Raw genomic sequence first — 12,615 nt, forward strand, 5'->3', positions numbered from 1 at the left:
GGTTTTTATTACTGAAGAGATACATACATGAAGCCATATCATCATGTAAGAACAATTTTACTTTCTCCTTCAAAGTCATGTGATCCTCTTCTGATCCTTTTGGAGGAAACTCCAGTGTACCCTGAATAGATCTACAGACAACCAAATCAATGAGCTATAAGTGGGAAACCTCAAGAGTATTTAACCAAAGCAAGGAGTTGTTTGAATTCAGCCTTTTTTTGGTGTTCTGACCAAAATCATGAAAATAAAATTATAAGACATATGCTCTATATCCCAAGAGAAACTCCAAAACTTGAAGCTTTACACCCTTACATTAAAATGTAGCTAAAATTTAGTTCAAGGATGCCTAAACTATAGGAAATATATGTAACATATATGAGCTCCTCTAAAAGTGGCTCTACGTCAGCCTGTTCAGTGGGAAGGTGACACTAACTACGTATGTAATTATAAGTTGTATTCGATCCACATTTAAAAGCTGAAGTCAATTTTAATATATATGTATTTTTTTCCTTAGAGAATGTGAAAATGAATGCAAATTGGGGTGGGGGGAGACAAAGGAGAGGGAGAGAGAATCTTAAGCAGACTCTGAGCTGAGCATGGAGTTGCTTGGTTCAATCCCATGACCTGAGCTGGAAACAAGAGAGTCAGATGCCCAACTGAGTGCACCACCCAGGCACCCCAATTTTAATAGATTTTAACACAATATATTCAAAATATTATTTCAATGTATAATTAATATAAAAAAATCTTATCCATTTTTTAAATTTTTTCAGTATTCTAAAATTCATCGTTTATATACCACACCCACTGCTCCATGCAATACCTGTCCTCCTTAATACCCAACACCAGGCTCATCCATCCCCCCACTTCCCTCCCCTCTAAAATCCTCAGTTTGTTTCTCAGAGTCCACAGTCTCTCATGGTTCATCTCCCCCTCCAATTTGCCCCAACTCACTTTTCCTTTCCTTCTCCTGACGTCCTCCATGTTATTCCTAACATTCCACAAGTTGGTGAATCCATGTAAAAATTGACTTTCTCCGCTTGACTTATTTCACTCAGCATAGTCTCCTCCAGTTCCATCTATGTCGATACAAAAGTTGGGTATTCATCCTTTCTGATGGCTGAGTAATATTCTATTGTATATATGGACCACATCTTCTGTATCCAAATGTTATCCAGGTATTTTATATCTTTCATACTAAATTTTCAAAATCCACTATGTTTTTAAAAAAAAAAAACAACTTTATTTAGTCAACAGAGAGAGACACAGCAGGAGAGGGAACATAAGCAGGGGGAGTGGGAGAGGAAGAAGCAGGCTTCCTGCTGAGCAGGGAGCCCCATAGTGGGCTCAATCCCAGGACCCCAGGATCATGACCTGAGCCGAAGGCAGACAATAACTGAGCCACCCAGGTGCCCTAAAAATCCACTATATTTTACACTTAACATAGTACATCTCAATTCAGGCCCTAGATTTTATTGAAATATTCATTCTGTATCTGGATTTCAAAAATTTACAGTTGAAATAGTAAACTTACATATCCAAGTTGTTTTAAACAAAGTTAATAGTTTTTCCATAACCTCATCTTAGAACAAAAAGTTTGTACCCTTTTACCAACCTCTCCTTAGCTCCCCCACCTCAGCCCCTGTCAACCCCTTTTTACTCTGTTTCTGTGAGTTTGGCTTTTTTTTTTTTTTAAGACACACAAATAAGTGGTACCATGAAGTATTTGTCTTTTTCTCTGCATAGCATATTTCACTTAGCATAATACCTCAAAATCTACCTATGTAGTCACAAATGGCTGGATTTCCTTCTTTATGGCTGAATAATAATCCATTATATATGGATTGCATATGTTGACAGATGAATGAATCTGATCATTCATCTGTCTATGGATACTTGGGTTGTTTCTTTGTCTTGGCAACTGTAAATAATGCTATGAATGTGGGGGTGCATATCTTTTCTTGATTATGGAGTTACCAAAGTAGATAGCATCTCAAAATATCATACATTTCTTTGCCTTTAGTAAGATTCATTTGTATATCTGTGTTGCATAAGAAGAGGAATTGGGGGAATAGCAATCTTATAGGACTGAATCTTTCATCTATGGTATCTAATGCCACCTTTAGGTAGATAGTGTATAATTGAGTCACATTGTTAAACACCCAGCTGCTATCACAGAATCGCTTGATGTGTAGGTAACCCACACACCTGGTATTAGAGTGAAGCAGTGTTGCAGAACAGTGTCAAGTAGAGGAGACACAAGAGTAGTTTTCCCTTTACACTTATGGTCTACTACTTCTATGGCTTTGGTGCTTACACTCAATCCTTTAATCTTGTTATAGTCTGTATGAAGATAGTGGGAGATGAGCATCACTGTGAATGCACTACATTTTCAACACCAGATACAAAGGAATCTCTCTACACTTTTCCTATACTAAATTCTCAATCATAGGAATTTGTCTCTGGAATCACCAATAGGGTTTACAAAAGCATCACATCAGGAAAGTAGAAAATGCAGTGGAATTCCATACTGGAATACAGCAGTTAAACAAGCATTCAAATAAGGTATAGCTTTGTTTCAAGAAAGTCAGGGGCACCTGGGTGGCTCGCCTGGTTACTCGGCTGCCTTTGGCTCAGGTCATGATCCTGGGGTCCTGGGATCGAGCCCCACATTGGGCTCCCTGCTCAGTGGAGAGCCTGCTTCTCCCTCTTCCTCTGCCTGCTGTTCTGCCTACTTGTGGTCTCTCTCTTTCTAATAAGTAGATAAAATCTTAAAAAAAAAGAAAAGAAAAGAAAGTCGGTGGTGAGGTTTATAAAATGCTCAAGGCTAAGCACGATAAAATTACCAAGACACCAGTTATTGCTCAGTAAATACTCACTTATTGAAAGGAGAAATGAAGAAAAGCAATTGTTTCTCCAGCTGAAATGAAATAAGCTTTAGGTGTTCCTCTGATTGTGGACTCCCCAAGACTAAATTTAGATGTTTTTAAGAATGATTTGTTAGATTTTCAATAACTCCTCCACCCCACTTTTTAAAACTAGATAATAAGAAATCTGCATTGTAAGATTGATAGTGATTCTCTTTATTTTAAAAGACATATATAGATTAATATGTTGCCAAGCATAGCCTTTTTGTTCACTTAGAGAATCCCTATGCATTTGAAAAACTGAGAAGTGTTTGGGATTTATGAGATCCAATTTTAAAGAAGTATAGAACCAGATTTAAGTAACATTGACGTAAATCAATTGCGGCCAAAAAGTAGGAAATTCTGTCATTGATATAAGTAATCCAAAAGTCTTATGAAGTCAAAATTAAAAATAATGTTTTGTTTTGTCCTCCAGATTTACTTATCCATTGGAAGTTGTTCTATGCTAGGCTATTGATTGAGGGTCTGTGTTACAGTATGTGATGTAGCTGCTTTTCATAGAAGTTAAAAATTTTACTGGAGATGAAAATATACCTGTGTTTAATAACTAGATTAATGCACAAGACAATGAACGTGAGAGGGGTAAGGTTAGTGGCACAGACAATAGTTTAGTGACTCATTTCTGTGAGTGCTCACCAAACACATGAATATGTGTTTTGGGAAAAGGTAATAAAGGAGAACCAAAAAGCTTTTTGAGGGAATAAGCATTAGCTCTTTCATAGGGAAATGAAAGTGGTTTATCAATTTGTGGAGGGCAACGGTCATATGGAGTAGGACCAGCTTAAGCAAAGACCTACAGTTGGAGGAGTTTGAGGACATAGCTGAAAGAAACCTGAGGAAGTCCCCTAAAGGTCTTCATTCATGTTTCATTGATTTCATCCATTGGCTTGGATATGTCCAAAGGGTTGTAGGGGAATAGAAGGTAATCTCATGCTGGATGGTGAGAGAATTATATTGTACTAAATTGAGATGGAGGAGAACCTGGGTGGCTCAGTTGGTTAGGTTGCTGCCTTTGGCTCAGGTCATGACCCCAGGATCCTAGGATAGAGTCCCATATCAGGTTCCCTGCTCAACAGAGAGCTTGCATCTCCCTCTCCCTCTTCCTGCTGTTCTGCCTATTTGTGCTCTCTATCTCTCTGTCAAATAAATAAATAAAATCTTTAAAAAATAAATAAATAAACTGAGATGGAGGTATACCAGCAAGATGGCGGAGGAATAGGGGACCCCATTTCATCTGGTTCCCTGAATTTAGCTGGATATCTATCAAACCATTTTGAACACCCACAAAACCAGCCTGAGACATAAGAATATATATCTGGATCTTTACAAATAGAAAAGCAACTGCTTTTTGTAAGGTGGGAGGTGCAGAGTCATGAATCTGCAGGGAGACATCAGAAGATAAACAGAAGGGGGAGGAAGCCTCCAGAAGCTGGCTCCTAGAAAGTGATATAACACCAGAGCACAAAATCAGAACACAGAAATCTGCTCTGAGAGACATCCCTCTCTGAAAGGGGCTCTGGAAATGAAAAAGCAGAATTCTAGGTAGGGCAACGTGGTCTCAGGATATGAGGAAACACAGAACAAAAGGGGGTTCCTGAACCGATAGAGTGCCAGAGCAATGGAGCCAGGAAGCAAGTTATGGTCAGGGAGCCCAGGCAGGCACTCTCAGCTGGGATCACCATAAACCATGAGCTGGGCCTATTGGTAATCACTCTTTTATTGAGCAGCCTGAAAAAGTCTGGAACCTGCACCTGACTGGACAAAATTTGCAAAGCTGTAGTGGCCCAGAAAAGACTTTAGAGTGGCACTCAGTCATGGTCCAGGAAGGAATTTAGAGTGGCTCCCAGTCAGGAGCTTCAGGTGTGCTCGATCCCCTGGCTGCTTGATGCTTTAGAATCACAAAGGTTGATGGCACTCCTGGGCCCCAGGGACTACCTCTGAGCATTGCTGTGGGCGGGCACTGTTGGAGGCTGCAGTTTTCTGTGGCACATACAGAAGAGGAGACCGTTTGTCCCGGAGGGTTTAGTAAAGAGGGCAGACTGAATTTTCTGCTCTGGTCCAGAGGTTTGGATGCGGCCATTTTTGCTCTCATCCTCTGAAGAGGCATGGAAAGCCTCCAGGGAACAAAAGCCACAGAGGGGACCAGTTGCCACTGAGCCCATGCCCAAGATAGGGGATGGGGCAACTCTGCACAAGCAGTTACCTGAGGGACAGTGGGCAGGCCCCTTCCCCAGAAGACAGGCTGGAAGAACAAGTGGACGACAGTCCTATGTGATCCCATAAAACTGTAAAATCCCAACGCCAGAGGAAAATTGCATATTGAGCTCCAGGTGTGACCTCATGACTTGTTTATTTTTCAGATAAAATTATCCTTTACTTTCTTTTTTCTACTCCTTTTCTTAGGCTTTTTCTCTGCTTGTTTTTTTTTTCTTTTTACCTTCTCCTTATTTCAACTAGATATTTATCATATCCACTTATATTTCATAGTCACTTTTTAACTTGTATTTTTCCATACATATTTTTATGGATAATATGCTTCATTTTAGTCCTTGTCATTTTATATATATATATAAAATAGAGTGACATGAATAGAGTGACAAGTGATTGATATATATATATATAGTTTTACTTTCTTCGTAATTTTGGAACATAGTGTTCTCTAACACACACACCAAAATACACCCACTGATCTCTAACACACAGACCAAAATACAACTGAAACATCCTGCTTTGATCATACTGAGAGACTATAGCCCTCCTTCCCCCCAATGTTTTGCTTTTTTTTTAAATTTTATTCTTCGGTGGTGTCTTCTGACCACTCCAGATTTTTCTAGGGTGCATCTTGCTTGGGTTGTGGATGATATTTTGGACTCTGCTCGTTTGCTCAAGCATCCCTCAACAGAATAACTAGGAGGAGGAACTGTCAACAAAGAAAAGAACCAGAGACAATGTCCTCTGCCAAAGAACTAATGGATATGGATATAAGCAAGATATCAGAGATAAAATTCAGGATAGCAATCACAACGTCAATAGTTAGGCTTGAAAAAATGCATTAGTGACAATATAGAATCTCTAAGAGCAGAAATGAGATCCAATCAGGCTTAACTAAAAAAAAATGTTATGAATGAGATGCAGTCTAAATGGGATATTTTAACAGCAAGAGTAAATGAGACAGAAGAGAGAATCAGTGATCTAGAAGATAAGCTGATGGAAAGGAAGGAAGTTCAGGAAAACAGAGATAGGCTCCTAGTAGTACATGAAAAAAGAATTAGAGAGATTAATGATGCCATGAACATTCCAGTGTCAGAATTATTGGGATCCCTGAGGGATGGAGAGAAAGGGCTAGAAGATATATTTGAGCAAATCATAGCTGAGAACTATCCTAAACTGGGGAAGGAAACAAGCATTCAAGTCTAAGAGGCTGAGAGGACCCCCTCAAAATCAATAAAAATAGATCAACACCCCATCACATAATAGTGAAGCTTGCAAATTTTACAGCAAAAGAAACTATTCTGAGAATAGCCAGGGAGAAGAGGTTCCTTTACATATGGAGGGAGGAACATCAGAATAATATTAGACTTGTCCACAGAAACCTGGAAAGCCAGAAAGGGCTGGCAAGACATATCCAGGGTATTAAATGAAAAGACCATTCAGCCAAGAATACTTTATCCAGCAAGGTTGTCATTCAGAATGGATGGAGAGATAAAGATCTTTCAGGGCAGGCAGAAACTGAAAGAATATGGGACCACCAAGCCAGTCCTGCAAAAAATTTTAAGGGGGATTCTGTAAGGAAGAGAAACCCCCAAGGGTCATATAGACCAGAAAGAAACAGAAACAGGGACTTTACAGGCAATACAATGGCACTAAAGTCACCTTTTAGTAGTTATTCTGAATGTAAATGGACTGAATGCTCTCATGGAAAGACACAAGGTTTCAGATTGGATAAAAAAAAAAAAAAAGCAGGATCCATCCATATGCTATCTACAAGAGGCTCATTTTGAACCTAAAGACACTTCCAGATTGAAAGTGAGGAGATAGGGAAACATTTACCTTGCTAATGGACCTCAGAAGAAAGCTGGGGTAGAAATCCTCACATCAGAAAAATTAGATCTTAAACCAAAGACCAGGGGTACCTGGGTGGCTCAGTCGGTTAATCATCTGCCTTCAGTCCAGGTCATGATCCTAGGGTCCTGGGATTGAGTTCCACATTAGGCTCCCTGCTCAGTAGAGAGTCTGTTTTCCCCTCTCCCTCTGCTGTCCCCCCAACCTGTGCACTCTCTTTCTCTCTGTCAAACAAATAAATAAAGTCTTTAAACAAAAAAATAAACAAAACAAACCAAAGATTGTGGTAAAAGATGTAGAGGGACACTATATCATACTTGGAAGGGCCTATCCCACAAGAAGATCTAACAGTTATAAATATCTGTGCCCCCAAAATGGGAGCAGCCAATTATATAAACCAATTAATAACCAAAATAAACATTGATGATAATACATTAATAGTAGGAGAACTCAACATTCCATTCACAGTAATGGACAGATCATCTAAGCAGAAGATCAACAAAGAAACAAGAGCATTGAATGACACATTGGACCAGATGGACTTTATAGATTATGTATCTATAAATATAAATATCTAAGAATATCCCATCCTAAAACAACAGAATACTTGATTCTTCTCAAGTGTGCATGCAATTTTCTCTAGAATAGACCACATACTGGTCACAAATCAGGTCTCAAGTGATAACAAAAAACTGAGATTATTCTCTGCATATTTTCAGACCACACTGCTTTGAAAGTGGAACTCAGCCGTAAGAGAAATATGGAAAGAACCCAAATATTTGGAAAATAAAAAGCATCCTTCTAAAGAATGATTGGTCAACCAGGAAAGTAAAGAAGAACTTAAACAGCTAATTGAAATGAATGAGAATGAAAACACATCGGTCCAAAACATTTGGATTACTGCAAATGTGGTCCTAAGAGGGAAATATACAGCCACCCAAGCCTCTTTTAAAAAATTAGAAAAATCCCAAATGCACAAGCTAACCTTATGCCTAGGGACCTGGAGAAAGAACAACAAAAAAAGCCTAAACCAAGCAGAAGAAAAATACTAAAGATTAGACCAAAAATCAACAAAATAGAAACTGGAAAAATAGTAGAACAGACGAATGAAACTAAAAGCTGGTTCTTTAAAAAAAATTAATAAGATTGATAAACCTCTGGACAGACTCATCCAAAAGAAAAGGGAAAGAACTCCGATTGATAAAAGCATGAATGAAAGGACAGAGAGCATGATTAACATCAAGGAAATAGAAATAATTATTTGAAATTATTACCAGCAACTATATGCCAACAAATTAAGTGATCTGGTAGAAATGGATGGATTCCTAAAACTTAAAATTACCAACACTGAAACAGGAAGAAATTGACAATCAGAACAGACCAAGAACCAGTAAAGAAATTGAAACAAATCAAAATCCTCCAAAAGAGTCCAGGGCCAGAGGGCTTCCCAGGGGAATTCTACCAAATATTTAAAGAAGAAATAATACCTATTCTACTGAAGATGTTTCAAAAAATAGAAATGGAAGGAAAACTTCCAGACTCTGAGGCCAGCATTACCCTTATTCCAAAACCAGAAAAAGACTCCATCAAAAAGGAGACTTACAGACCAAGATCCCTGATGAATATGGATCCCAAAATACTCACCAAGATCCTAGGCAATAGGATCCAACAGTATATTAAAAGGATTATCCATCACGACCAAAGGTAAAATTTATTCCTGCAATGCAAAGGTAGTTCAACATTCGCAAATCAATCAACATGATAGAGCACATTAACAAAAGAAGACAAGAACAGGTATAGTGCGGAGGACCACAGGGGAAGGAGGAAAAACTGAATGGGAGGAAATCAGAGAGGTAGACAAACCATCAGAGACTCTGGACTCCAGGAACCATACTGAGGGTGATAGATGGGAGAGGTGTGGGGGGATGGGGTAACCGGGTGATGGGTATTAAGGAGGGCATGTGTTGTGATGAGCACTGGGTAGTATAGGCAACTAATGAATCATTGAACACTACATCAAAAGCTAATGATGTACTGTATGTTTGCTAACTGGACATAATAATAATAAAAAAGAAAAGAAACCATAAATAAATAAACAAACAGAGATGGAGATATGTGCAAAAATATTTAAAGGAAAGCATTAGAGCCAGGCTGTGTGGAGATTTGGCTCCTTCCAAGGAAAGGTTTTATGTTGTCCTCTTTGGTCCTGAATTCTGGAACTGTCTCTTTATTAGATTTAAATCTCTAAAGCAGCCCTATGTCTAGTTCAGTTTTTCCCAAGGCTATTACTAAGCAAAATGACCTTCTGTGAACATGAGGAAATTTCTGTGACCTTCTGCATAGTATTAGAATGCTGAAACCAACAGATATTCAAGTTTAATTGTGTCATCAAAAAACTACCAGCTGCATAGGATTTTAGAAATCCTCTTAGTCTCTTCCTATGAAATGGAAATTTAGGTAGAAAGATAATGCTACATGCATCAAATTTAAGAATTCATCTTTCTTGATTTTAAATCTGGCTTTATCTACTGAACTATGTTATCATACCTAACTTTGATGGCAGAAAAGGAATTCCCAACTTTCTTGTAACTATAATAGTTAGTTATTACTGATCTGATTGTGGCAGTGTTTCTAAATTGTCTAAGGGATGAGGGTTTTTTTTTTCCAGTTGAATTAAAATTGGACAATTAAAAGATAATTCAAGGTAATATGGACTGTTATGAAACTAACAATGAGCTCATCAACAAGTATTCAGAGAAAAATCCTGTGATTAACATTAACTTACCAGGTCTAAACATGTTTGAAGATTTCTAGCCTACAGTGACCCCTGGTGTTATTTTGAAAAACATGCAGTATGCTATTCATCTCTCTCATCTTTAAGACCATGTATTAAAACAGTTCATACCGTGCCTGGGTGGCTCAGTCAGTTAAATGCCTGACTGTTGATTCATCTCAGGTTATGATCTCAAGTTTGTGAGGTCAAGCCCCACGTCAGGGTCTACACTGGGCATGAACCCGTTTAAGATTCTCTCAACCTCCGCCACCTCCCCAAAAAAGAAATAGTTCTTGCCAAGAGTGGGCAAACTCTATGAAATAGTTTATTCCCAAAAGTCCATGAGGTAAAGAGCAAATTTCTCCATCAGAAATTACATTTTGTGCACTAAACATAAAAAAAAATAACATATTGGGTTAAACCTATACATATTATTTTTAAAATTTACAATAAAACCACTTGGGAACTACATTCATTTTATCAAATCTCAACCATTAAAACAATTTGAGGGGTGCCTGGGTGGCTCAGTGGGTTACCTCTGCCTTCAGCTCGGGTCATGGTCTCAGGGCCCTGGGATGGAGCCGTGAATTGGGCTCTTTGCTCAGCAGGGAGCCTGCTTCCCTTTCTCTCCTCTGCCTGCCTCTCTGCCTACTTGTGCTCTCTCTCTCTGTGTCAAATAAATAAATCTTAAAAAAAAAAAAAAAACAACAATTTGAAAAAGAAAAGTGATCACTGGAATTTCAAGCTTACCCTTAATATAATAGAAATCATTATCCAAAAAGATGCTTATAAAAGATACCTTCCAAGTCTCTTAATCCATAACTATACAGAATTATGTGTTCTACCAAGAATGGCAGATTTAAGAGACTGGTTATGTAAATAACAATATGAGAGACAAAAATCTAGGTAACTCGTGCTTTATACCAGTACATTTAATTCTGAGTATGCTATTTTAATGAGAACAAAGTTTTCATCTCACATCCTTCTTGGAACATCATAGGATAAACAAGGAGAGAAGGAAAAAGAGAGGGGGAAAATAGGAAGAAAGGAGGGAGGGAGAAAGAGAAGAAAGGTAGGAAGGAAGAGTAGAGAAAACAATATATAAGTGGACTATTGCCTCCTGAGAGATTGCTTTTAATGACTTCTGAGTCCTCTGTGCCTACTGTAATGCCTAACATACATTAGGTTGAAGAGGTGAAAGGTGTTGAAAGAAAAGGATTATTCAATGACACCATTAGAGGATGGTATATCAGACTTTATTCATGGGGCTGTTGTGGTAGCTATAGGGATTACTATGCTGAGGTTTGCAATAGGGGAAAGCTATTGGCCTCAACTCTGATGCAAGGAAAAGTGAGAATGGATAGTAAATGAGTAGGGTGGAAGTCAGCAGGTAAAAAATTACTAAGAAGAATCCTCAGGGATAAGGGTGGATTCTAGGTAGACTGACCTAGTGGCATTTTTGCTGAAGGCAGGCTGGGACGGTCAGATATCACTTGAGACATGCTAGAGAATGAGGAACCCAATGAGGCATGGAGGGTGGTCAGATGTCAAGGATGGTTGAAACTGGCTAAACTGAGTCAGCAGGATTCCTGCTAAAATGGGACAATGCAGAGACAAACACAGAAGCCCAAAAGTTAAGGCCCAGCTCGGAAGAGGATTCCGAGGAGTCTCACTGAAGTTTGGTCAAGAAGAGACTCTCTGTCAAAGGGCAGTTGAATATTGGCAATTTTGTTAACCTATCTAAAGTTAACTGATTAAACTATGCAGAATATAAATAATTTAAGATGTTTGTGTTCTGGCCAATGTGTTTAGAATAGGGTGGATGGGTGTAGTGCTCCTTGCTGGAATTTCTTTTAATTTGGTTTAACCATCGACTAACCCTGTAATGAGACCATATATGTTGGAATTGTAAAGTTGTGTATTACTACAAAGTATTATGTCCCTATGGAGGCAGTACAGAGTCCCTGGAGAGACACAGCAGTGGTAAGTTGATGTGTAAAGCTTATGGTCCAGCTATAATGTAAAACACGCCAAATAGGTCTGTGTTTTAAAATTAGGATCATAAGAATACTCCACAGCCCAAAAGCTTTCCACTAGTTACTCAGATGATTCCTAAAAATCTGTGTTAGAACACAGAGTTCTTACTAAAGTATAAGAGATGACATGAAATGCACATATTTTTACTAAAGTCTATGATTACACTTTTCTTAAGGGCATGAAATTGAAAGATGGGAGAGAGAAAAGAGGAGGTTTAGAAAAATGAAAATAAAAGTTGGGAATAATAACAACTTTTTATACATATTTCCTAAAAGCTAGGTCTAAGAAAAACTGCAGAAGCAGCAAGGAAAATGAGCAATTGGTGCTGAGTTAGAAGGACCAAAAAGGCAAGTAAAAGGAGATTAAATGTGGCCAAACACCAACATGCCCAAAGGAGAAAGAGCATAAAAAGCACTCATGTGTTCTAAATAGTATTTCAGAAGGTGGTTCCTCAGAGATAGAATTCATAGAAATATTTTTTCACTACCTAAGACCTTTGGCTATAGGGAATAACCTTGACTGTGCATAGGAGTTTACTCATGACTTAATGTGGAAAAAAGGGGAAGGAAAGAAAAAAAATATATTTTCACATAATAGTATGATTGTAAACTGTAGGAGCAAATAGATATAGACATATTACATATGATAGGCTACTACAAAGCATGTGCAGTATTTTTGCCATAAGCATCTTTGCTGAAAACATGTTCTCATTTTTACCTCATAAGGCAATTTTGCTATACAAGATAAAATCACGCAAAAAACAAAAGGATGTTATAAAGGACATATAAAATATGAAAAATAAACAACAAAATTAAA

This window comes from Mustela putorius, unplaced genomic scaffold (assembly GCF_011764305.1).
Source record: "Mustela putorius furo isolate JIRA1106 unplaced genomic scaffold, ASM1176430v1.1 tig00000151_pilon_pilon_pilon, whole genome shotgun sequence".
In the NCBI taxonomy this organism is placed as follows: Eukaryota; Metazoa; Chordata; class Mammalia; order Carnivora; family Mustelidae; genus Mustela; species Mustela putorius.